Consider the following 27,972-nt stretch of genomic DNA (forward strand, 5'->3'; position numbering starts at 1 on the left):
GTTCCATGTGTCTCGTCATTTGCAATGTCTCCCAGGAAGTGAACAGATAGACTGTGTCTCCTGCCTCCAAGGAAGAAATGCCAGAGTTCTCAGAATTCTCAGGAGAAGACCATGTTCACACAGGGGCCTCATTGGTTATATCTTCATTGATAGGACAGAATCCACCCCTCCACTCAAAATCCTCTCAAAGTGACAGCAGATTATGTAAGTACCACATAGCCCAACTTGTATCCACTACACCACCAGAGTGCCTTCCATGCCATGAGCTAGTAAATAAATGTGCTGTAAACTTGTTATGTAGCAAAAGCCAAAACCAATGCACATATATAACTCTAAATGAATTACCTGCCTAGTGTTCTTGGGAAACATTTAAAAAAACTTTTTTATTGAAGCATAAATACATAGAGAAAAATAGGCATATCATAAAAGCATAACTCAATAAAATTATGCAAACTGCATATACCAATACCCAACCTGAAACCATCACCAGCCCTCCTGACCCCCTTAGGTAAGATTTGAATGCCAGGCACTGGAAATTCAGAAGTTAAGTGTCATGTCAAATTGGGTGCAATTTTTAGCTCATCTGTGTCTATGAGAGAAGCCTGATAACAAGTGTTAAGGCACTTGGTTGCTAACTAAAAGGTAGATAACTTGAACCCAGCAGCAGCTCTGTGGGAAAGATGTGGCAATCTGCGTCTATAAAGATGACTACCTTGGAAACCCCATAGGGCAGGCCTCCTCTGTACTATAGGCTCACTATGCAATGGAACCAACTAGGCTGCAGTGGGGTTGGTTTGCTTTGGGTGGGTGTTTATGAGGTTTCTATTTCCTTTAGTGAAGACCCCCCCTAGCCCCCAAACTAAAGATTTAGATTGCCTTATATATGAAAGTTTCTATTCGTTTGTGCGGAAATGTGTGTTTCTGCGTGGAGTTCCTGTATAGGGCAAACAAGTTAGTGCTTAGCTACGAAGCAAAAGATTGGCTCTTCAAACCTACCCAGAGGTACTTCAGAAGGCATGTCTATCTGCTATCGAAAGATCACATCCTTAAAGTCCTGTAGGTCACAGTTCTCCTCTGCACACCTAGAGTTGCCGAAATCCAGAATTCCAACGGGATTTCTGTTGGAAATTTGAGGTTGATTATCGGCTTCATATTTGGGGATTGTTGCTCGGGGAGTTTTAGTTTCTCTTTCACTGGGGTGACCTGTGATAACTTGCATTGTGCTTTCTACCATTCCTCTCTCATTGTATTCTCCCAACTCATCTCACCACCTCCTCAGCCTCTAAGAACACAGAATTTATTCTTATTGATGATTTATTAGCTCATTTAGTCTACAAAACTCTAAGCCATGGTTCATATTTACCTAGGATATTGAGGTATAGGTTACTTGTTGTTTTCTGCTATAGCCCCTTCTGATTGGTTGGTACCCATACTATATAGACACGAAAAGTTCTGAGTATCACATATAGTCCAGGTATTTTAGAATACAATAATATTGATCTGAACAGATTCATGGGCTGATGTACTTCCCAGGTTTTCAGTACTGTTCCTTAAAACTCTGAAGGTTCCTCTGAGGAGGTACTAGGGGAGATAGTGGTAAAGGTAAAATGTGATGTCAGGACGAGGATGGGAGAGGCCTTATAAACTCCATCAGCTTCAACTTCAGCTATCCCAGTTTTTCCTAGATGTTGAATTCTAGGTAAGATTTTGTATGAAAATAGCTTCTATTACTGAAAACAGAACCAAAACACCAAACTCAAAGCAACCTGAAAACCACATAGGTATTTGCACCTGTCCATAGAGCAACAAAGCCTGTAATGGTTAAGTGATGAGAAGAAAATTGTATAGTTATTATTCTCATTATACAAAACTAAACCCACTGTCATTGAGTTGATTCCAGAAATTTTGAGATTGCAAATTTTTGCAGAAGCCCATCACTTCTTCTTTCTACCATGTTGCAGGTAGTGGATTTCAACTGTTGAACTTGAGGTTAACACCCACCAGGGATCCTTACTAGCAAATGGAAAAATCTGGGTGTGAACTCATTTCTGACTTCAAGGCACATTTTCTTTTAGATACTCTATCCTTGATGGCTGCAGCCCTGGTTGTACAGTGATTATGTGTTGGGCTGAGGTCCACATGGTTCACAGTTCTAAACCACCAGCAGCTCAGATGGAGAAAGACAGGGCTTTCTACCACCATAAATAATTAGAGTTTTGGAAACCCACAGGAGTGTCATTATGAGTCAGCAGCGACTCAATGGCAGTGAGTTTGTTTTGTTTTTCAATTCTTGATGTCCACAGAGTAAAGGAGAAAGTATAATGTGTGCCAACGTAAACATGAGTTCACATCATAATCTTACTGTTTTTCCATGAAATTGGTTCCTTTATGACTACCTTTATTCCATGAAGAAATGGGAGGTGACTTTTAACAATACATTTTGTTTGGTAGAGATTAGTACAGAGTATATCACCCAGACACAACATATACCAAGTTGTTCTCGGTACCTTGGAAATATATCAAGCCAAAAGTCAGGGAAAGATACAGAAAAAAATTCCATATAAACAAAAGTAACTTCACTGCTCCAGCCTGCTGTCAGCTCACCCCGTGCTTGATGTGCAGAAAGCTTACCCTTTGTTCAAATGTATTCAAGTGCCTGAGCATAATGTGTAGAGTTAAAACACAGGAGTGCTCCAATTCCCAAAGTGCCTGGCATCTCTCCGTTTAAGAGGGGATCGTGATATTGCTTTAATGTCCTGTATGTGTGTGTGTGTGTATGTGTATGCATGCTCGTGTGCCTACAAACACTTTTATTAAGCAGATGCTTCCAGCAACATTCCACTTGGCAGGACCACAAGTACATAATAGCTACAAGCTATAAAGGGAAAAGAGAGAGAGAGAGAGAGAGAGAGAACTGAGCCAGTTTATTTTTTTATTTAATCAAACCTCCTAAGTCGCTGTAAGCAGTCATTTACACATTCTTAGAGTTGAGCACAACAGCTTTCCTCCTGTCTCAGAGTCTCTGCTCCCTTCTGAACAAAGATGAATATTACAAGGGTATGTGGTGTAAACATTGGAAATCTGTGTTTACATTCTTGTTTCCAAATGGATATGCTCATAGTGTTTAATCAGCAGTGCTGCAGTATATCCATGTTTTGTGCGGTGTATAGCCACAACGATAATGTTGTGATCACCAAGTTCTTTCTGCCATCAAAATTTGGAGACTGTCCCAGTTTGGGGAACAGTTTTTTTTGATTCCAAAGTATGATAACATTCCTTTAATCTTCCTGAGGATTACTTCTGAGCTTTTGGGAAGCATTGCATATCCCTCTGGTTGCATTACGGAGCATCGATGGTGGGAGCATGGGGTATATTTGCGCTTCTAACAGCCCAGGGATTTGGTATTCCAAACCTGCTCACACACAGGCAAGTGGAGTTTCCAGGAGGAAATCAAATGCCGGAGCTGCTGAAGGAAGAAAAGGCTGCAGGTTCCGAGGAGGAGGTGGATGGGGGCATTGTGTGAACTGCAGCCGCACACTGGTGAGAAGATGAAACACAGCTGCAGTAACAAGCAAAGGGGAAGTGAAATAGCAAGCCTTTATTCAAACACTGAACCAAACAAGCAACCTTTCGGGTTCTATCATAATCAAGCCAACAGGGGCAATATATGGCCACCCAAGGCTGGTTACACCTCCTGTGATTAGTTGTCATCAAGCTGATTGTGACTCATCTTGACCCCATGTCAGGTGAGGACAACTGCTGCCTGGTGTTTCAAAGGCTGTGACTTCAGAAGCAGATCCCCAGTCCTACCTCCCTAGACACCTCCGTGTGGGTTCAGCCACCAGCTTCTCAGCTGGAAGTCAGCAAGTACTTAATTGGTTCCACCACCCAGGACTAATAAGTACTCAGCAGATAGTATCTTACTCTTACAAAGCAAACACCCTGCTTTTCTCAAAAGAAACTAAGAAAAAAAACAAGCCAAGTTCAGGGCCATGGAGTCAATCAATGCTGCCTCATAGTGACCCCCTGTGGGTTTCAGAGACAGTAACTGTTCAGCGGGATAGAAAACACCCTCTTTCTCCCCACGAGCTGCTGGTGGTTTCAAACTGCCAGCCGTGGGGATCGCAGCCACTACAAAATAAAAGCAACCCAATAGTCGCAAATCTAAGCTGCTGCTTCTTTAATGGAAGCATTTATTCTTCATGTGTGTGCACAATTGGGCCACCTTTTATTCTTGTGGGTCTGTGAGAGCCCTGCTTCACTGTGTGTGTGTGTGTGTGTGTGTGTGTGTGTGTGTGTGTGTGTGTGTGTGAGACACACTTTCTAAGGGATGCAGTCACCTGGAAAACTGTCCACACTTTGCATTTTAACCTTGTTAAATTGTATCCAAATTCTCACTAATGCTGCTTCTCTTCCAAGGATTAAACATTTGGGTTCTTAAACACTTATGAAAGGTACACTCTTGAGATGTACAGATAGCTTTCATTAGTGCGAATGCTAGTTATGCTTCTGCAACAGGGAGAATAGGCCCGCAGATTTTAAATTATGCTTGATGCAAATCTTCCAGATGGAATAAATTACGAGTGCTGCTTAGGGGGTGGGGGTCCAAATAGCCCCTAAAGCCACGGTTCAACAGCGAAGCAATACTTCTGAGAAATGGAAGTGAAGTCAACAGCAGTGGTGTTACTGCTATCGTCATGTCAAGTAGTTGATATTAACCCTTGGAAGGTCTTAGTGGATTAGTACTGTTCTTGAATTTTGCCACTTTTTCCAAAGGACCTGGGAGACAGTTCTCTATCTTGAATAGTCCAACAAAGTGGATTGAATGTGGTTCTGTTTTCAATTTTCAGTGGCAAGCACAATAAAATGAGATGTACTTCACATTAACACTGTGTGGGACCTGTAGCAATAATTGAGTTACACTGCCTTTCATATATATGTATGTTTTTAAGGTACAGTTTCCTGTAGATTTCTTTTGGGGAAGTATATCTCACTTTCTTGTTTTGGAAAAGTTTGCATTTTATCTTGCTTTGGGATCCCATGCTTCTGAGATCATTGGAATTGTCCCCTATATGGATCTGTTTTTATGGCATGTTTTTCATTCTTGTTTTACAATTTGGTACATTTCATTTGAGATGTGTGATTTGAGAAGTACTCCCTCCCACATCTAAGCTAAGATAAATGAAGAAAAATAAGTAAAAACAAAGAAACTGGAGGAAATGATTTTCTATTATACCACCCAAAAGGATTATCTTCTTCATTTCCTGTCTGTCATTTAAAAATTGCTCCCACCTTCCAATGGAAGCTAAACAGGATATTTGATCACTGTTGTAAGTATGAAAAGGAAGAGAAAAGTAGGGTGTCACTAAGGAGCCTGAAGGTTGGCCGTGGTCCTTGTGCCACCCTGGGGAGCTTGCAGTGGTCCAGATCACCTGTATCCCGGGGTTCACTGGACTCGGGGATGCTAATACCAATCAAGTGCCAAAGAGATGGACATAGGTAGCCTAACAATTTATGATTATGCCCTGGCAGATCTCAATGCTAGAGTGGGATGGCGGCAATCTCAATTGAGGGCATGTTTTCACCTCTGGAATCAAATTACCCCAAAGCCTAATGGAGAAGCAGAAAGCTGTTCAGTAAGCACGCATTCAATCAGAGCAAACGGTGGTGAAATGATTTGAAGGGACGTTTCCTTCAGGCTGAGTGACGGCTGATGACTAGTGTGTCTTCTACAATAAGCTAACCTATTTGGAAAGCTCACACCCTCCAAGTTTCCTTTTGTCCTCTGAAGGGCAGGCTGGGACTTTACTACCATTCTCTGCCATGTGCTTATCTGGCTTTCTCCTCTGCTCATGCTCAGTCAGTTTATCTAGTCCTTCAAGCGTGTTGAAATTCAATCAAATCACCTTTGCTTACGAACCAGCCACTGATTTTCCTTTGGAAATTCTTTAGTTTTAGTTTTTCCAAATTCTTCAGAGTTTTCCATTTACAGCCACAGTTGGTTACGTAATGCAGCCATCACATAGGCATTTTTGAGACAGAAAGTGTATTTACTTAATTCATTTTTATCTCCACGGGCAGAGTCAGGAGAGATCAGCTCACTGTTTAGCCTTATGTCTAGTGACAAATCTTCCTTATGCCACGACAGTTTCATGAATGCGTGTGATGTACGTGTATGTGTTTGGAGCCCTGGTGGAGTTGTGCTGATTCTTTGGGCTGCTAACCTCAGGGTCAGCGGTTCAAAACACCAGCCATTCTATGGGGGAAAGATGGAACTTTCTGCTTCCATAAAGGGTTACCGTTTCAGAAATCCACAAGGACAGTTCTGCCCTGTCCGAGAAGGTCGCTATGAATTGGAATTGACTTGATGACAGCGTGTCAAGGTTTGAGTATGTACACGTGGCTTGCAAACAGCTTAGAAAATAATTGAGGAAACCACTAGAATGTCGAGAACATTTCTAACAGCCTCCTAGGCATTCATTTGTGGGAGTTTTGTGGCTCATTTTGCTGAACCCCCAACCCCTATGTTGTGTTTTAGAGACTTTGTTTGAAAGGACTTAATTCAAGGGTAACATGAAGGCAGACAAAGAGACTACATCACTATGTTCTTTGTAGTATATTCTCAGTAAACTTGTGTCATCTACTCCCTGGGCTATGTCCATTCGTCCTTCCATTTGGCTAGTACCCCTGTCTCCCATCTCAGAGAGTGAATTTGAAGGCAGCAGGGAGATAGTGAGTGTTCATTGGCAATGATACCATCATCCTCTGTAGAGTATGTAATGCACACCCGGCAACTTTTTTCACTTCTGTAAGCCTCCTTATTTTTCTTCCTCTTTCATAGGCTCCTCTGTTTTCTTCACAAAGTCTTAACCAAAAAGTAAGACCTCTTTGTGTGTTGACCTGCTACTGTGGGAAAGGGGTGAAATATGACTACCATTTGAACTGAATACAGAAGGAATAATTTTAATTTTATTACTCTTTCTGTTTTTTAATACTTTTCTTGACATGGTGAATAAGTGTTCTTTCTCTCACTGCCATCAAGTCGATTCTGATTCCTAGTGAACCTATAGTACAGAGTTGTAAATCTTTATGGAGCAGAAAGTCTCATCTTTCTTCCTCAGAGGGACTAGTGGGTTTGAACTGCTGACCTGGCGGTTAGCAGGGCAACATCTAACCCACTTACACCACCAGGACTTGGAGGGGCAACACACATACTGCCATCAAATCTATTTTGACCCATAATGGTCATACATAGGTTTTCTGAGTCTTCAAATTTTGTGGTGATCAAATATTTTTGTCTTTGTTATGCTAAGGAGCTGGTGTGTTTGAATTGCCAATCCTGTTGTCAGTAGCCCAGCCCACAGAGCTCCTGATTGGAGGGGAAGGTGGGATTAAAAATGAAATCCCTGTAATTCATGTGAAGAGCTAAATTTTTTCATCTGATATTTTTTCTATAAAATAGGACCTATTATTTTGGTACAAACATTAATCATCAAGAAATACAACCCACTGGGAAAATTATGTTTTTCTACCCCCAAATAACTCAGTCCTAGGATTTAAAGGCTCTGTAAAGCATTTTATATGTCAAAGATCTCAGCTCCCCAAATCCATCAACCCAAACATCTCCCACTGCTACTGAAAAGAAGCGTTTGAGTACATAAGCAAGTCTAACGGCTTCTCTTGCCTTTTAAGAATATAAATGGACCACACTGTTAGAATCCAATGAGCAGCAGGGGATAGGAAATGGCAAAATAATGACATGAAATACGGGGGATGCTCAATCCTGCCACAGTGGGGAGCTGGGAACTCCTTGGGAAGCAGGAATTTTTTTAAAAAAAGGCCAGTGTGATGAAGATGGTGTTCTCTGGATGGCCTGGGAGAAGTGGCTGAGCATCACTGACAGCTAGGCTATAAGCTGAGGAGGATGGGAAAGTGAGAGGAATCTACAAGCTTGACCTCAAGCTGTGGCATTTGTATGTGCCTCACAGAGGGATTCCCTGTCAGTCCCACTGCCCTCAGTCTGGTCCTGTCCTCACCCTAGGCGACAGTTCTGGATGTGGTCTGTCAGCCCAGGCCACTGGACATTGAATAGTTGATCTTCTCAGGCTGAATTTCATTAGGGGTAGCAACCAGTAAAGAAGTAAGTAAGCAGGTAAATAAATACATATCAAAGACAGTGCTCCTTGGAGACTTTTTTATTATATGGAGATATTATACTTAATATTTCTGTCTTTTGAAATGAAACTAACTCCTCAGATCAAGGCAGGCAAAGGACATTCCAGGGGAGGCAAGAATGGATTGAGGAAGACGTCTGGAACTGAAAGTTGTGCCACAGAATTTACCCCTCGTAGACAATACTAACCTAATTATTTGCTAGTGTTTTGTTATAAAGTGTTTGTAAACTGTTTCTGAATCTCAGGAGCCACTAGGAATGTTTTGTTCCCAACTCTAACTGTCTCAACTATGCACAGCAGCAGTAACATAACGATTTGAAAAGAGAGACTGAAGGAGTCCTAAAAGGGGTTTAATTTTTCTCTATAAATTGGATTTATAAATAATAAAAAGTTAGAAACACATGCATTTCATGAGTAGTTGTTTTTTAAAAATATCTTGTCATTCCCTCTATTCTTTCTTAAATAAATATATATTTACACAAATAATTATATAACTAAATATACACGCACAGATATTAGCTGCTCTGAAGGCAAAAAGTAAGGCTCCAAAATTGATGAAATATAAATGGAATGTTTCAACAAGTTCATGAAGCACTAGAAGCACTCACACACCTATGCCAAGATATTTGAAAGGCAGCTATATGGCCAACTGATGGGAAGAAACCCACATTTGTATTCATCCTAAAGAAAGATGATTCAACAGAGTGGAAACTTTGTCATTTTTATCATTCAACGACAGTGATACCTCAACAGGGAACTGCCAGAGGTTCTGGCCAGATTCAGAAAAGGATGTGGAACAAGGGATATCATTGCTGATGTCAGATGGATCTTGGCTGAAAGCAGAGGGTACCAGAAAGATGTTACTTGTATTTTATTGTTTATGTCAAGGCATTTGACTGTGTGGCTCATAACAAACTATAGATAACACTGAGATGAATGGAAATTCCAGAACACACCATTATGCTCATTATCAACCTTTACATAGACTAAGAGGCAGTAACCCAAACAAGAACAGAACAATGCACAGGGTCGAATCAGGAAAGGTGGATGTGAGGGCTGTGTATCCTTTCACCACACTTATTGTCTGTATGCTGAGCAAATAACCAGAGAACCTGGCTGACCAGAAGCAGAAATTCAGGACCAAGACTGGAGGAAAGCCTGCCGACATCCTGTGGTATATGATGACACCGATGTGGTTATGGAAAGTGAGGATGAATTATAAGTCGATGTAAATACAACGAAAACCCTCTGAAGTGGACCAATGGACAAGATCATGATCAATTAGGAAATATTGAAGTTGTCAAGGATTTAATTTTGCGTGGATTTCTAATCAATGCTCATGGAAGCAGCAGGCCAGGAATCAAGTGATGCATTGCAGTGGGGAAACTGCTCGAGAGACAGTTGTGAGAACAGAACAAGGGAACACTGCATGGTCACAATCAGGAAAGGAATGCGTAAGGGTTGTATCCTTTCACCATATTTATTCAGTCTGTATACTAAACAAATAATTAGGAAACATGATTATTTGAAGAAGAATGATTATATGAAGAAGAACGCAGCATCGGGATTGGAGGAAGGCTTATTAACAAACTAAGATAGGTAGATGACACAACCTTGCTTGCTGAAGGTGAAGAAGGCTTGAAGCCTTCATTCTGGATTACAACTCAACATAGAGAAAACCCAAAGCCTCACAACCAAATCATTACATAAAATCATGATAAATGGAGAAAAGCTTTCAGATATCAAGGATTTCATATTCCTTGGATCCATAATTAATGCTCATGGAAGCAGCAGATAAGAGATGGAAGGATGCCTTGCATTCATTAAATCTGCTGCTCAAGACCTCTTTCAAGTGTTGGAAACAAGAATGCCATGTCAAGAACTAAGGTGCGCCTGAACCAGACCACGGTATTTTCAACTGTCTCATGCATATGAAATTTGGACATTGAATAACGAATAAAGGAGAATAAGTGCATTTGAATTGTGGTACTGGCAAATAATATTGAAAATACTGTGGATTGCCAAAAGAACCAACAAGTCTGTCTTGGAAGAATTACAACCAGAATGTTCTTTATGCAATGATGGCAAGACTATCTCATGTACTTTGGACATGTTGTCAGGGGAGACCAGTCCCTGGAGAAGGACGTCGTGCTTGGTAATGTGGAGCAACAGTGAAATAGAGGAAAACCCTCAACAAGATGTATTGTAACCCATTGGTTACAATAATGAGCTCAAACATAAGACCAATTGTGAGGATGGCACAGGACCAGGCAGTATTTGTTCTGTTTCATACAGTGTCTCTATGATCCGGAATCAACTGATGGCACCTAATACCAACAACAGCATCTCCTTGAGGTTCTTCCATCTTTTGCTGTAGTGCCGCCTACTTTACCAAGCATGATGTCCTTCTCCACGGACCGCTCTCTCCTTATAACATGTCTAACTGTATGAACTAATGGCTTGCCAACCTTGATACTCAGGACCATTCTGGCTATACTTCCTCTAACAGAGTTGTCTGTGCTTTGGAAGTGCATAGTATTTTCGGCGCTTGTCACTAACATCATAGTTCAAATGCATCAATGATTGTCTCATCTTTATTGTTCATTCTCCAGCTTTCACATACAGATGAGACAACTGAACACACATCATTATATAATGCATGTAATTTTTTAAGATGCTGCAATAAAGCATGCCTAATAAATAATGTTATTCAAGATTATAGACTGAATATTGAAAGGTTAATGGCTATGCATGTATTTAAAAGGAATTTCCAACATTTGTGAAACAAAGACATCAGCCATATTTGCACCATGACTTGTATCATTTGTTTAGGATTGCAATGCAGAAAAAAACAAACAAACATGGATCACCTGCCAGTCAGAAACCATGTGAGATAGTTACGGTTTATTGTGCCAACATGGCCAGTGAACACATGTGGGATTAATTGAAGGATCGAGAGATAAATTGCTTGGCAAGCCTCACCTTTCTTGTCTCTTGCTCTTTGATGATTGGACCAGTGTGCGGCTGCCTTGCTTGTTCTGCACCTCAATTTGCAAGCTACACTACCTGTGGGACGCCTAACTTATAGACGGTGTCGTTGTAATTTGAGGTTCCTTCAAGACCTGCTTTGCCATACTACTGGAATATAAATCTCTTGAACTGGGGACTGTCGGACCCTGTCATCTGGCTGACTGTTGGTGACCTGCCTTGCTGTTTGCAGTCTTTGGTTGGATAGCCTGAATCACTCTCCAGAGGACTACCTGGCGGCCGTCAAGACTTGAAGGGCTGCCAGTGTCTCACAACTCTCTCAAGGAAGTGAATTGCACTGAGCCGTTTGTACTGTTTTATAGGTTAACTGTTCATTGCTTATGTTATCTACTATCTATGTATCATCTATAATTATTAGTGTCCTGGTTTGTTTCTCTAGGGAACCCTGTCTAACATGCCATGTTACAATTAATCTTAGTTGGAAGATATTTCTGGTATAGATCCGTGTGAATACAATCTAAGAACACTTGCTCATCCTACTCTCGCTGCTTCTCCACCACCTTTCCAGGTGTTGGATTGTAATCCACAGAGAGGTCTGCTCTGTAGACTCACAAGTAAACCCATATATGAAGTACATTTGAGAAGGACTTAAGTGTACACTTTGAAAATAGGGGAAGAACAGTGAGCCTTAGTCAAATGTAACTCTAATCAGAGATAGGGATGCTCATTTTGAAAACCAGAGGAGGCGATAAATAGGCAGAGCCTTCTGCTTTAGACAGGAATTTAACAAGGCAGGAGTAGCAGCTTTCCTTCAGAAGGTCAAAGGGAGTATGAAACTGGGGTTGTACAACTTTGAGCATTAATTTTGTTGATTCCATTTTTAAATTTTAGAAGGCACAACATCAATATCATGGGTGTGTGTTATTTTCCCTTTAACTACCAAGACACAGTTTTATATGCGGTTATAATTTTATCATTGAAACAATTTAATTTCTTTTTCTCCCCATTCAGATCAATTTATCAACCATACTACATTTATTTCACTTAATGGCATAAAGCCCTCGGGTGGTCTATTTCTAAGTTTAAGTGACTTCAGAAAGAGTATTCAATTTTGATGGATTATATAAATGCAAACTTTCTTTCTGTTGCCTCAATCATTAGCTAAGCCACACCATATTCTTGTCATCTATTTTATGTAGCAATAAAAGGTGATCCTCAATGTCCTTAGAGAACTAGCAGACACTTTCAGATACTGTGGCTAGACTTGCAGGCGGTGACGGCGGTGAGCAGTTGTTAGCTTATTGGCACATTGCTGGCTGTGAAGATTGATCTCCTTGCTCAAGCAAGAGGTGGTTAAGCAGGTCCGATGTGGCAGATACATGAAGGCCTCTAAACAAATGAGGAGCATTTTTCACAGACTAATAACTTGGGACTCTGGCCACTTGTAATTGATTGGAGGCCACTTAAGTGCTCTGAAACCAGAGGTGTGGAAAATGTTCCCATTGTGTGGGGACTTCAAAAATGTAAGGGAGCTCTGTTTGATCAATATCATGGGTGGGTAGCAAAGCCACACACCCTAACACTCCTGTTCTCTCTAGATCTGTGTCCTGGGGCACCCAGCTTTCCAGATAGTCTTTGTCGCGCCATCTGAAAGTGCGCATTTCCCTCACCCTGCCATAGAACAAGTGTTGTCCACTCTAATGTCCCTCGCTTCTTCGTAAAGCTGTCGATTATTATCAAGGTACGTAGCTAACTAGAATGAAGACTGCATTGACAATGGTGATCCTATGATTTAGTTCTGATCCCTGGGATGTAAGTGCGACTGTCTGGCAGTTTCGGGGACCCCCTGCAGAAGGCTCTTAGGAAAACTTGGCCCTGGCTTGCCCCCATTTCCTTCGGGCCGCAATTTAGAAGTTCCAAATTGGATCAGTTATGAAACAGCAGGTAGAGCTGAGAGCAGGCCAGGTAGCCCGGGAGAGTGAAGCCGCCCTGTCAGTCTCACGTGCCTGTCTATTTGTTGAAACTTCTGTATTTGTTCCTGAGTGTCTGATTGCAGAATTTTTGTGGATTTTAAAGGATTGTGCAATAAAGTGGTTTTTTTGGGGGTAAAACAGTTGGCAGTTTATTATATAGTTAAATAGACCCTCATCATATGATGTATAATCCCATTCAGATTGCTCCCGCTCTGTAGACGTACACACACTCTCTCTATGCAGACATGCCTTCTTGTACGTTCACACAAAAAACCTGTACATGAACATTTATAACGGCTCTATTTGTCACCAACAAGGGTCTTTTAATGTGCCAGTTAAGCGCAAGCCATTACTGGTTATTTTGTAGACTCTGGAGAAATAAACTCTGGCACTTTTTATGAGCTAGTCGGCGATATGTTGCTTTAGCAACCTCATGGGGGCCTTGCAGCACCTCGGTGCCGTCTGCTTATGCAGATGGTCCTCATGCTGTTCCCTTTGCTGCCAAGACATCAGCGGCCCCTTCTGCCTCCCCGCTGGCTCTGGAGCACACCCTTGGGTGATGCCTCTTGGAACACCCGTTCCCTCTCTTTGCCCCAAACTGAGAAAGGCCAGTCTTGAGTGTCGGATAGATAGGGCATTTCCAGAAACATGGCCAGTTCCTCTGGGTTTTCAAATTGATCACTCTATCATAGCGATGTATTATTGTAATTTTTCATTTCCCTTGAATCTATAGTGCTGTTTTCCTCTTTTTTCCTTTTTTCAAATAATCTTATTAGGAAATGATCCAGACATCATACCATTCAGCGGTTCATTTATGTCAATCCGTGTTGTCCAATCGCAACCACAATCATTTCCCAAACATTTCCTTGCTCTGTGCACTCCTGGGTATCATCTCTTATGCTTCATGTTGGCATCGCCTCTTTCTTGATTTTACTACTTAATATCAGATATAGCAGCTTTAAACAAATCATTGCCGTGGAATCAATTCTTATTCATGACGAGTAGGGTTCCTCCATGGGATTTGTTTTTAGGTGTAATCTTTACAGAAGCTGATTTCTTGGTTTTTCTTGCAAGAGGCTTCTGGGTGTGTTCAAGCTGCCAACTTTATCAGCAGGCAAGGATCCATCGTTTGCCTCACTCAGGGGTCAACATCAGATACAGCACACAGATAATTAAGTTAACTAAGAAATCAAAAGATGCATCGGTGTTATGATTAGACTCCAAAATTATATCTATTGTCTCTTTCCCCTAAATATCCTTATGTCGTTAGTAAGAAGGTACGGACATGTGATAGTATTCTAAATGTATGCTCACTTGTATAACATTTTTGATAATTTGATTCCAAGCATTCTTGATGTGAATATTTTAGGGAATCTCAGTGAAGAGAAGATCGTGCATGTTCTAGTTAATTTATGTAGCGATTACCATAGGAATGTGTGAGAATCACCACAAGATAATGGAATCTCACAGGGAAGGTTTGTAATGTATACGCTAGTCTGTGGGTTAGACGGTTCAGCTGGTAATGAGGCCATTGAACATGGTGTTTGGCTTGCTCGTGGAAGGCTTGCTACTTCGTTTGACAATATAAAAAAACTGGCAAAAGTTTAGCGTAGCCTTGCTTTCAAGACACATCTAAAAGGAGTCAACTGAATGTTGAGCGTTCTCAAAAGTGTGATTCAGTCCTGTTTAGAGAGCCTGCCTTCTCACATATTTTGATTCGCAGAGCTAAGATTGAAATGCACGTACGAGATCACTACCTTGTTTCATCCCTTCCCACAGCTTTCTGTCTTGGACAAGGCACAAAATCACCACTTTTTCACCATTTTCTATTAGACAGCTTTTCTTCTCTGACATGTTTCTACCTCACACATACACACAGCTCTCACAGGTTTTACTGTTATTTTACAAACATGGTGAAAAAGGAAACTTTGCACAAAGGTTCCACCACTCATTTCTCATTTATGGAAAATCAAGCCTTTTGGCACCTACTTAGTGTTTTTAAGCAAAACGGCGCCAACCATAAGGCCCTATGGTTAGAGATGAGTTGGTCATTGGGTCACTTGGCGTTGTTTTGAACAATAGTTCCCGTTTTGAAGTTAGTTCCTGACTCGTGCCAGCCCCATACAAAATGGAATAAAATCCTGTCTAGTTCTATTCTGCCCCCTGATTGGTTGTGGACTGAACAACTGTGATCCGTTATGATTTTCAGTGACTTACTTTTGGAGACAAATCACCAGGCCTATTTTCCTAGTTTTACTCTAGAAAATCTATTCAGTAACATAGCAACATACAAGCTGCATCAGCCAGAAGTTAAACCCTATTCTTCTTCGTGGAAGGTAGAAATTGTCAAACTAAATAATTAGAGCCCCCAAGATGGACTGCGATACCACAAAATTCTAGAGTGCGGACATGTCCTTTAGCTCAGATTAAACATTTGAAGGGTGGAGCTTTACACATGCAGGTTTTAAAATTGACAAGCGATTTCATTCTTGTTTTATTGTCAATGGTTTGAAGTTAGCATTGAGTCAGATACTATGATCTTTTAGATTTCGTGGCATATGTAACACTTTAACCATTTTCAAGTTACTCACGTTTGTTGAATCATTTAGTGAAATAACTTTTCTTGAGAGAGAAAACATCATTATTATCCCATGTGCAAATAAATCAATGGCCAAGTCCTCCTTCAAATACTTTATGGTAAGAAATTAATTTGTTCCATTCTAAATCAATTATTTGTCTGTTTGGAACTTTATTTCTTTGCAAGTTAAAAGTTGTTTGTTGAAATCGATAGTAGCTGCTATTTGGGTAAGATTATTCCTCTAGTGGATCCATCCTCTTTTGGAGCTGGGACCCAAGCAGTAAGGCATGGGTTATTATTTGCATTTTGTTATTGACAGATTTATCAAACTACCAAATTTGCAGCAATAAGACATTTGCTAAATTATTTATTTTTAGAATTTCCTTATGTCTTTGAATTATGATACTGAGTGGAAGATTGATTCTTTTACTGACTGCATTTATAATAATCTCTCCCATATAGCAGTAATAGAACATTAAGACAAGTTAGTACAGGTGTTTCAAAGGGTTCCTCACGCATAATGGTTCAAAATATTAAAAAAGACTAGTTCTGACTCATGGTCAGAGTTTACTTATCCATTCCTCCACAGAGGTGACACCCATGAAGTGTCAAAGGAGAAAAAAGTGTAATTCAAAAATTGCTGTGTGATTTTTAGGAAGTAGATCCCAGGCCTTTTATCTGACTCAAACTGTCAATTAGTTTATTATCAGCTACGTACTTGACTGTGTGTACTGCCAAGGGTTTCCATACAAGGGGTCCAATATACAAAAACAAATAATCAAACAAACAAACTCACAGCCATCAAGCCAGTTCTGACTCACAACCACCCAATGTACAACAGAATGAAACACAGCCTAGTCCTTCACCATCCTCATAATGTGTCTTATATTGGAAAGCATTGCTGCAGCCTGCTGGCCAACCAACTGAAAGAGGACCTATTTGCACTCATTTTAAAGAAAAGTGGCCCACTAGAATGCAGAAATTATCAAAGTGTATGGTTAATATCATATAGAAGTGAAAGTCTGGTGTAGCTCGCTCATCAATGGTTAGAGTAGACACTGACAAGGAGCTACTAGAAATTCAAAGCAGATTTAGAAGAGGATGTGGAACAAGGGACAGTACTGCTGGCATTAGAAAGATCTTAATTCAAAGTGGAAAATACCAGAAAGACGTCTCCTTGTGCATTGTTCACTAGGCAAAAGCTTCAACTGTGTGGCTCATAACAAACTGTGTGTAGCAATGAGAATGTGTAGCAATGAGAATGTGTAGCAATGAGAATGTGTAGCAATGAGAAGAGTGGGAATTCCAGTTCCTTTCAGCCACTCATGGGAAGCATGTACATGAACCCGGAGGAAGTCACTGGGGCAGAACAAGGAAAACTGCCTGATTTAAAATCAGGGAAAGCTTGCATCAGCGTTGTATCCTTTCACCACATGTAGTCAATCTTTATGATGAGCAAATAAGGTAAGAATATGAACAATAGAACAATATTGGAGAAAAACTTATTAACAACTCAATATGCAGCTGATCCATCCTTGGTTGCTGAAAGTATGGGGTACTTGCACCACTTGCTTGGTGGGGCTTAAATACCATAGACTTCAATCCGGATTGCAACTAAGTATAAAGAAAACCCCAAATCCTCACAACTGGATAAGTAGATACACATTATGGTACATGGAGATTTCGACAATGCAGTGCCTTATGAAAACCTTCTGCAGGTCTCTTTCTAGTGTTGAAGAGCAAGGATGTATCTTTAAGGAATGAGGTGCACTTGATATTGACCATGCTATTTCAATTTTGTACCTTATAAGTTACCTACCCCTCCACTTTTGGGGGATGCTAATTTGTGTATTTGTGTGCATCTCTATCCATGTGCATCTGTGTGTATCTCTTTATTGTTGATTTACAGCCTCCTATTCCTGCCCTTGTCTTCCCTTCTCACCCTGGCCTCTTGATAACCTTCAATATCTACTTCTTTGGGTGTGAAAACTATTTTTCTTGACTATGTTTCTTTTATAATAGTGGTCTTATAAAGTATTTGTCTTTATGGGACTAAGTTTGCTGAGCATATCTTCCAAATTCATTGTCACGAGATGTTTGACATCTTCATCATTTTTTAGGGATATGTAGTATTCCGTTTTATGTATGTAGCAGAGTTTAGTTATCCATTCCTCCACAGAAGAGCATTTCCTCATCTGTTTGCTATTGTGAATAGCACTGTGATGAACATGAGTGCATGTATGTCTGTTCGTGTCTTGTCCTTTATTTCTTTAGAGTATATACCAAGTAGCGAGACTGTTGGGTCATATGGTATGTCTAATCGCAATTGTTTAAGGAATACAACACTCTTGTCTACAGGGCTGTATCATTTGCAATCTCCCCCACAGAAGAAAACAAATTCATTCTCATGGAGTTGATGCCTACTCCTCATGATCTTATAGGACAGCATAGAGCCTCCTCTGCAAGTTTCTAAAACTATCATTCTTGACGGAAGCAGAATGTTCTGTCTTTCTTCCAGTGAGTGGCTAGTGGTTTCACCTGGGGGCCTTGTGGTTGGCAGGGCAGCACATAGCCACTTCGCCACTACACCAGAGCTTATTTCTGCAATCCCACCAGCAGGGTATGAGTGTTCCAATCCCTCTACAGCTTTTGGTACTTCCTTTTAAGCATTTTGATGTCAGTGCCAATGTCAGGTAGCATCTCATTTTAATATGCATTTCTCTTATAAATAATGTGGTAATTACATAATTTCATGTCAACTTGATAAGTAAGGGTAGGGGTAACCTTAACCTGTCAATCTGCTCACAACCTGATGATGCCTCTTTGTGGGCATAGCCCTTTCATGAGGATTCTGGGAAAACACACTCTCTCTCTGCCTTGGATTCCTGTTTACAAGCCACGTGGAGACTAGCTGAGACCTGTGAAGAGGCCCTTTCTCTGCTTTACCTTCTTGTTGAAGAGCCACTCTCAGAGAGATGGAGGAGTCATGTGGAGACCTGCGCTAGCACGGAGATGCTTCCATTGCCATTGGATCCACAAGACTTCTCACCCACCGGCCTGGGATAATCCTACATTCTGCATCACTGCATGTGGCTATGTGACTTTGAAGAGAAATTCTGGACTGGTATCAGACTTATGGTTAATCTCAGATTTTGGATGGATCTGGACAGGGCTGGTATGTTTTCTTAATATAAAATTACTCTTTGATATAAAGCTCTTTCTTACACATATATGAGTGTCCCTGGCGTTGTTTCTCTCGTCTAACTGATCTAACAAAGATAGTGTTATCAAGTATTTCTTTTTATTATTGCTGGTTCCCTAAAAGTCATATTTGATGAATTATGTATTCATGTATTCTGACCATTTAAAAATAATTTAAAAATACTTTTATTGGGGGCTCTTACAACTCTTATCACACTTCCTACATACATCCATTATGTCAAGCACATAATTTCAAAACATTTTCTTTCTACTTGAGCCCTTGGTATCAGCTCCACATTTCCCCCCTCCTTTCCTCATGAACCCTTGATAATTTATAAATTATTTTTATTTTTTCAAGTCTTACACTCACTGCTGTCTCCCTTCACCCACTTTTCTGTTGTTCAATGTCCTGGGAGGAGTTATATGTAGGTCATTGTAATCAGTTTCCCCTTTATCCCCCTACCTTCCCCTTATCCTCCTGGTATCGTTACTCTCATTATTGGTCCTGAGGGATTTATCTGCCCTGGATTCCCTGTGTTTCCAGCTCTTATATGTACCCAGGTACATCCTCTGTTCTAGCCAGATTTTTAAGGTAGAATTGGGGTCATGATAGTGGGGAGGGGGAGCATTAAGGAAGTAAAGGAAAGTTGTATCTTTCATTGGTGCTGTACTGCAGCCTGAATGGTTTGTCTCTTCCTTGTGACCCTCTGGAAGGGGATGTCCAATTGTCTCCATAGCCTTTGGGTCTCCACTTCACACTCCCCTTTACTCACTTTGATATGATGATTTTTTGTTCTGGGTCTTTGATGCCTGATCCCTGATCCCATTGATACCTCATGATCACACAGGCTTGTGTGCTCCTTCCATGAGGACTTTGTTTCTTTTCAGCTAGATGGCTGCTTGTTTATCTTCATGCTTTTAAGACCCCAGATGCTATAACTTTTTGATAGTTGTGCTTCATCAGTTTTCTTCACCGCATTTGCTTATACATCCATTTTGTCTTCAGTGATCGTGTCGGGGTGTCGGGAAGGTGAGGATCATGGAATGCCAGGTTATTAGAACAAAGTGTTCTTGAGTAAAGGGAGTACTTGAGTACAGGTCCAATGTCTGTCTGCTACCTTAATACTTAACATATAAATATATGTACATTGATCTATTTCCCTATCATTATATCAATATATTTACATATTCATATGCCTGTATTTAGACCTCTATAAATGCCCTTTGCCTCCTACTTCTTTCTTCTATTTCCTTTTGTCCCACTATCATGTTTGGCCTTCATTCAGGTTTCACTAATTCCTCTCGGTTACATTTACCTTGATCAAGCCCTATCAGGCCTCATACACCCTCCTTGCAATTGATTTTAGATCACTTGTTATTCCTTTGTCGCTGGGTTCATTGATACCCACTTCCCTGCATGCCCCCCATTTTCGTGTATCTCCCGGAACCATCAGTCCAATTTTTTTCTCCTCTGATTGCTTATCTAGATAGGCATGCAGAGACAATAATAAGCACAAAAACAAGACAGAGCAAAACAACAAATCAACAAGAAAACCCAATCTGAATAATAACAACAACAAAAAAGCCAACACTGATAAAAGAAGAAAAGCCTATAATAGTCCCAGGTCTGTTTGTTGACCTTCAGGAGTGTTTTCCAGTTGAGTCTTATCAGATGTCATGCCCTGGCCCCAAAGTTTATTGTTGGTTTTCCATGCCCTTAGTGTTTTACCCCAGTGTGGTAGGGTCAGATCAGTCACAATTCCCATACTATGCCTCCAGTGTTGTCCCCTGTAGTGCTATGGTCAGTGAGGGATATTGCGTTTTGTAGTGGGGACAGCTCTTTGCTCCTCTCTGTCCATTGGCAGTTCTGAGCAGGAATATCATCCTCAGGGCTTGCTGGATCAGGGTGTGTTCCACTCTCTTTCCCTCTCCGTTGGCTCCTGTGTGCTCTGATCAGATGTGTCTATCTCCCTCAGCTGCAGCTTCTATGCTGTCCTCTGAAGTGCATCTTTGGGGTGGGGGAAGTTGTCTGATCATTTTTAAATTGGATTATTAATGATTTTCATATTTAGTTCTTTCAGTTTTCTGTTGATTCTAGAGTTTAGCCCTGTATTCAATATATCATTGCCAATCCCCTAACCCCCCCAAATCTGTGAATGATCCTTGTTCTCTTGATAAAGTCTTTTGATGGACATGAATGGTATATTTTCAGAAAATTTCAGTCCTCTGTTTTGCCTTCTGTAGTGGGGCTATTTTTCATTATTTTTGGCAGTGTGGTTATGCCTTATATCCGGGCAGTTACATTTGTTTCCATCTTTTCATTAATGATTATTATAGTTCTTGGGTTTATAATTAAGTTTTTAATCAGGATTGGGTTCATTTTTGTATATGGCATAAGGTACGGCTCCTGTTTCATGCTATGTCTGATGGAGATCCAATTCCTCCAGCACTGTTTGTTGAGAAGACTCTCTGTTCCCCATTTAATGCACTTTAAACCTTTTTCAAAAAGTAGGTGTCTCTTGTTCCTTGGCTTTGTTCTGGGTTCTCTATTCAGATCCATTCAAGTTGCAGTATTTTAAATTGTCTGTCATACATGTGAAAATTGGGTCTTGAATAAGGAAGACTCAGAAGAATTGATGTATTTGGATCATGGTGTTGCAAAAGAATGTTGATAGTACCGTGAACTGCCAAAAGAGTAAAACAAGCCTGTATTGGATGAAATACAGCCTGGATACTCCTTAGAATCAAGGATAGCAAGACCTCATCTCATGTATTTTGGACATGTTGTCAGGAGAGAGCAGTACCAGTTCTCTTGGTAAACTAGAAAGGCAGTGGATTAGAGGAAGCAAGATGGAATGACACAGAGGCTACAATGGGCTCAAATATAACAATTGAGAGGATGGTGCAATATCAGGCAGTGTTTACTTATGTTGTACATAGAGTTATTGCGAGTTGGAATCAAATTGAGATCACCCAACAACAATAAAACTAAATATAACATTAACATTAAAATTGCTTTATATTTGCGCTTTCATTAATAATTAATTAATGGATTGGATTTTCCTCAGCAATGAACTATACTTATGAAATAAACTATTTAAATTTTTTCTTAAGTGATTTGAATATTCAAAAATTTAGATGTCTCATTCTCTCAAACTTTTTAAAAAGCAAACAAATGCTCCTTTAACTCAAGATTAAAAAAAATTATTTGTAAACATTTAGGCAAAAATCTCAAATCTTAAATAAACTTATAAATATAAATAACTTCTCCCTAACACTAATATCCTGTTCAACATTAATATTCTGTTCAAAATTCATTTCATTATAATTTAAGTGTAACTATGTCCAAATTGTATCACTATCTGGATGCAAAACAAGAAGGCCCTTCTCGGCCAAATTCAAAATCTATTTTCAGTAGTGATATTGTACAGAAAAATAGTGCTTTAGTTCAGGTAGAATAGAGAAATAAATTCATATACATACTCATGTGTGAATAAGAAAGAGGTTTATATAAAAGAGCAATTGAATATTAAAAACACATCCCAACCCAGTCTAGATCAAGTCTGTCAGTCCAATATTAGCTCATGTGTCTGATACCAATCTAAAAAGTTTTCTTCAGACCCATGAAATACATGCAAGGATGCTGAATGCAGGAGGATCACAGACCAGTGTGTTGGAAGTCTTGTGGATCCGGTGACATTGTTAGCATCTCAGCCCTGGCAAGGGTCCCTATGTGGCTTCTGCAGCTCCAGAGGTCTGGTTGCATCAGGGTAGGTCCATGGTCCATGTGGCTTCTCCAGCTCCCAAGGCATAGCACCATGTGTCTTGTCAGCAGAGCATCTGTCTGGGAGTGAGCCAAGAGAGAGAGTCTTTCCTGCCTTCAAGGAGGAAATCCAGGTATTCCCAGAATTCTCAGGAGAAGGCCATGCCCACACAAAGGCTTCATTGACTATGATTCAATTGACAGAGTGTACCCCACTCCTTCACTTTTAGTTCTCTCAAGTCCCAAATTGACACCAGATTAGGTAACTATTACAGTTATATAATCAATGTTATACTTTTAAAATTATGAAAGGAAACTCTCCTTTCCATGGAGCCTTGGGGAACGTCTGATTCTACAGGGGTGTACACTTTTGCCTGTCTTTCTATGCCAATGCCATTTTAAAGTTTGTATGGTTAGAAATTTATGTTTAGAAAATAATACGCAGATGATTTTAATTCTTGGCAATAGAAATGGATTGTGTGCTGTAAGGATACAATTTCTTACATGGTGAAAAATATCTATAGAACAATAGAACAAGCCTTAATTCCTATAAGCAATTGAAGAAGCCTTAATTCCTATAAGGTTCAGGAAGTTCTTTTTGCATCTTATAAAATGTTTAACTTCATCACCTAAAAACAGTTACGTATTATGTATTAGAGCACACCAGTAAGGGGGAGCCTTAAAAAGCCTCCAAATGCAAATATTATCATAATTAATTGTAAGATTCCTGATGTTGCAAAACCACTAACTTATCTAGCCAGGTGGGATCAATATATGGACAAAGAGTTAGGAAGATTAAACCACAGGTTAATTTACCAAGCGAGCTCTTTTCAAAGACATTTTAAGATCAACCCTTCTTTATGTGTGTGTAACATATATCATATTGGCAAAGCCTGGGTTCTCTAGAGAAACAAATCCAGCGAAGTTTACATATGTATATATATGTAAACATATATATGTGTATATATGCATATATACAGAGAGGTTTATATCAAGGACATGGATAGCACTGTAGTAATAGTACTGATCCAGTTAGCTATGATCCAGTAAGCTATGATCCAGTTAGCTATGGCCTGGAGACTCATAAAGAAAACAATTAGCATTTCATGTTTAGCTATAATTTTCAATGCTCTCACACCGTGTGTTGTACCATATTTCTGTGAAGTGATTCCGTGATTAGTGACAGCCACAGATGCCAAGGCTATATGACTGGAACCATTATCTGAAGAAACAAACACTAATGTGATCTCTTCTAAGTTATCATAAATTTCAAGGTACCACACAAATCATGAAAATAGTCAATGACAACAGTTGTTTCCGATTAATTTGTAGTGGTCAGTAAGTTCCAAGTCTGAATTCAAATTTGGATTCATGACTCATGTAACTGGTGAACCTAAGGTTGGAGGTCAGATGGCAGGCTTCTGGTGGCAGAGGTGAGTAAATCCAGAGTTGGCAGGTAAGAGGGCAGACTGTTGATGTTTCAAGGTTGAGCCATTGACTCAAGTCCAAAGAGCCAATGATCAGCTGACAAACCAGATACAGGGTTCAGATCTGGCAAAAGTCAAGCACACTTTTGGATAGTGTTCATTTATAATGGATGTAGGCCATCATGGAAGGGATTTCTATGTCTCAACCACAAAAACGGAATCCTGGCCTACTCAAGTGGACTCAAAATCTTAAATATCATACATTAGTGAGTTTCTACATTCATTTCTTTATTTTGACATATGTAATTTCTTCTTATCTTGATTGGTAGTTCATGTTTTTGCTCCAGGAAAATATTGAACAAGTAGTCAATTGTGTGATTGGCTCTGTATTCTTATTTTATACTTCTATTTTTAAAAATTAATTAATTAAAAATCATTTTATTGGGGGCTCATACAACCCTTATCACAATCCATACATACATCAATTGTGTTAAGCACATTTGTACATTCGTTGCCATCATCATTCTCAAAACATTTGTTTTCCACTTAAGCCCTTAGCATCAGCTCCTCATTTTCCCCCTCCCTCTCTGCTCCCCCTTCCCTCAGAAGCCTTTGATAATTTATGGATTATTATTTTTCATATCTTACACTGTCTGATGTCTCCCGTCACCCACTTCTCTGTTGTCCATATGCTAAGGTGGAGGCTATATGTAGATAGACCCCTGTAATCAGTTCATCCTTTCCCTCCCTTCCCCTACCTGGTAACACCACTCTTATCACTGGTCCGTAAGGGATCATCCATCCTGGATTCCCTGTGTTTTCATACCTATCTGTACCAGTGTACATCCTCTGGTTTAGCCAGATTTGTAAGGTAGAATTGGGATCATGATAGTGGGGGAGGAAGAAGCATTTAGCAACTAGGAAAGTTGTATGTTTCATCATTGCCACACTCTACCCTGACTGGCTCATCTCCCCACGGTGACCCTTCCGTAAGGGGATGTCCAGTTGCCTACAGATGGGTTTAGGTCCCTACTCCGCACTCCCCGTCATTCACACTCATGTGATTTTTTGTTCTTTGATGCCTGATACCTGATCCCTTCAGAACCTCATGATCACAGGTTGGTGTGCATCTTCTGTGTGGTGTTTCATTTTATCCTTCTTATCTTGCTCGTTGAAGACCTTCCTTTACTGGCACCCATGTTCATTCGGCTCCACTTACTACAGGACTGACTGTGTGTCCCCCGCCCCCTTGGCATTTTAGCTTCTCTCTTGCTCTCAAATATCTTTACCCAAACCCAGAATGATCCTGCCTTTTCTTTAGGACTCTCCCCCTTCTCTGAAGTTGAATGGTTAGGTTCCTGCTTTTTATTCCCACTAAGACATATGTATATAAAGTTTTCTTTTTCATTGTCTTGAAATTATATACTTCTTTGTAGATATCTTTTTACTGGAGTTAATCGTTGTGAGGGTGGGGACATATCTTGTTTACTGTTAGAGCAGTTACACTAGCATAGGAGCACAACTATTCCGAGGGCCCACATGATAAAAGAATTTCTGCCCTTTTTGGAAATGCTTTTTACTTGATTCATGAGAAATAATATAATAATGAAAATTTAGGGTGTGAGGTAGTATCGATGAAGAACACAGCTTTCCCCCGGATCCTGGATGCTTCCTCCCCCCAACTACCATGATCCGAATTCTACCTTGCAGGGCTGGATAGGACACAGGCTGTACACTGGTGCATATGAGGGTTGGAGGTACAGGGAATCCAGAGTGGATGATACCTTCAGGACCAAGGGTGTGAGGGACGATGCTGGGAGAGTGGAGGGTGAGTGGGTTGGAAAGGGGGAACTGATTACAAGGATCCACATGTGACCTCTTCCCTGGGAGAGGGACAGCAGAGAAGGGGGGAAGGGAGACTCCGGATAGGGCAAGATATGACAAAACAACGATGTATAAATTACCAAGGGCATATGAGGGAGGGGGGAATGGGGAGGGAGGGCAGGAAAAAAAAAAGAGGACCTGATGCAAGGGGCTTAAGTGGAGAGCAAATGCCTTGAGAATGATTAGGGCAGGGAATGTATGGATGTGCTTTATACAATTGATGTATGTATATGTATGGATTGTGGTAAGAGTTGTATGTGTCCCTAATAAAATGTAAAAGAAGAAAAGAGAAAAAAATGATTAGGGCAAAGACTGTACAGATGTGCTTTATACAATTGATGTATGTATATGCATGAACTGTGAAAAGAATTGTATGAGCCCCAATAAATTGTTAAAATTAAAAAAAATTAATGGGAATTCTGTATGATTAACCTCTAGAAAAGGTCATTGTTAAAGATATCTTTAATTTAATTTGCATAAAACTGCATTAAAATAATTATTTAAAAACATAATTCTCCAAATTTTGCAACATAGCACGTTTATTCATAATTTTCTTTCTTCCTTTTATACCAAGTATGTTAAATATTATTCCAAATTGATAATTCTATAATCAATAAATTATGATATATTTTGAACAACCAATAATATTGACGTTAAAAAAAAGAAAAGAAAATTAAATTTTCTGTTGTCCTAGAAAACCACATTAACTCCTCCCACCCTCATAAACTAGAAGATTTATGTACTACATGATGACTAATTTTGCATGATTATATTTCGACAGTAGTCACCTTGGTCTTCTTAAAGACAGGAACACCTGTCTTTACAAGTAGTCTCTGTTGCGCTCCAGTGAGGCCCTGACTGCAGACAGTTTTCACAGATAAGAACCAGTTTCTGTTTTCAAAACTGAAAACACTTTTAAAAATTTTACAATTTAAGATTTCCCCTGTTTCTTCACTGATCCAGTTAGCTATAGCCTGGAGACTCATAAAGAAAACAATTAGCATTTCATGTTTAGCTATAATTTTCAATGCTCTCACCCCGTGTGTTGTACCATATTTCTGCGGAGGGACTCTGTGATTAGTGACAGCCACAGATGCCATGGCTATATGATTGGAACCACTATCTGAAGAAACAAACACTAATGGGATCTCTTCTGAGTTATCATAAATTTCAAGGTACCACACAAATCATGAAAATAGTCAATGACAACAGATGTTTCTGATTAATTTGTAATTGAGGCTTTGGAGGGAAAACAGAGGGCTGACTGGATGAAATTCCTTTTATTTTTAAATGTGTGATAAAGTGACTTTTGATGCAGTATATAACTATAATTCACTATAATTATAGTACTTGGAAAAAGCTTGTTACTTCTGTGGGTAATTATAACCTGATGACTATGTTGTAAGGGGGGGCATGCTTTCCTTCAGTAATCAAAAAGATGGCACAAAGCTTTCTCCCAATAAAGAGTATTCTGCAAGGATATCATTAAAATGTCCTCTCAACAATGGTGCATTATTTGTTTTAGCATTTGATATGTCTAGTACCCATTTTGTCTAATTCTGTGCCACTCTATTCAGGCACCAAGTTTAATTTTCTAGTCTTCTCAATAGCTTGTTTAACTTAATGATTTTAAAATAGGATACCTTATATAATTAATAATATGATTTTCTTATCTATTTGTATGATAAAGAAATTTGTTAGAAAAAGACTAATTATATAAGAAAGAGTACAGTACCAAAATCCATAGAAATAAAACATGTTATAAAGTAATTCAGATTTTGTTTATTTATCTAATTATTGTCCATCTTATTCCATGTAGCATGCCAGATTCTAAAAAAAATAACACTAATTTTAACTTTTTGTTAATCTTCATAAATTAATTTAACCCATCCTGTGTTGGTCTGGGTAGGCTAGAGAAACAAATTCATAAACACACATATGTGTATAAGAAAGAGATTTATATGCAAGAGCAATTGAACATTGA

Source organism: Tenrec ecaudatus, chromosome 1, assembly GCF_050624435.1.
Source record: "Tenrec ecaudatus isolate mTenEca1 chromosome 1, mTenEca1.hap1, whole genome shotgun sequence".
NCBI lineage: Eukaryota > Metazoa > Chordata > Mammalia > Afrosoricida > Tenrecidae > Tenrec > Tenrec ecaudatus.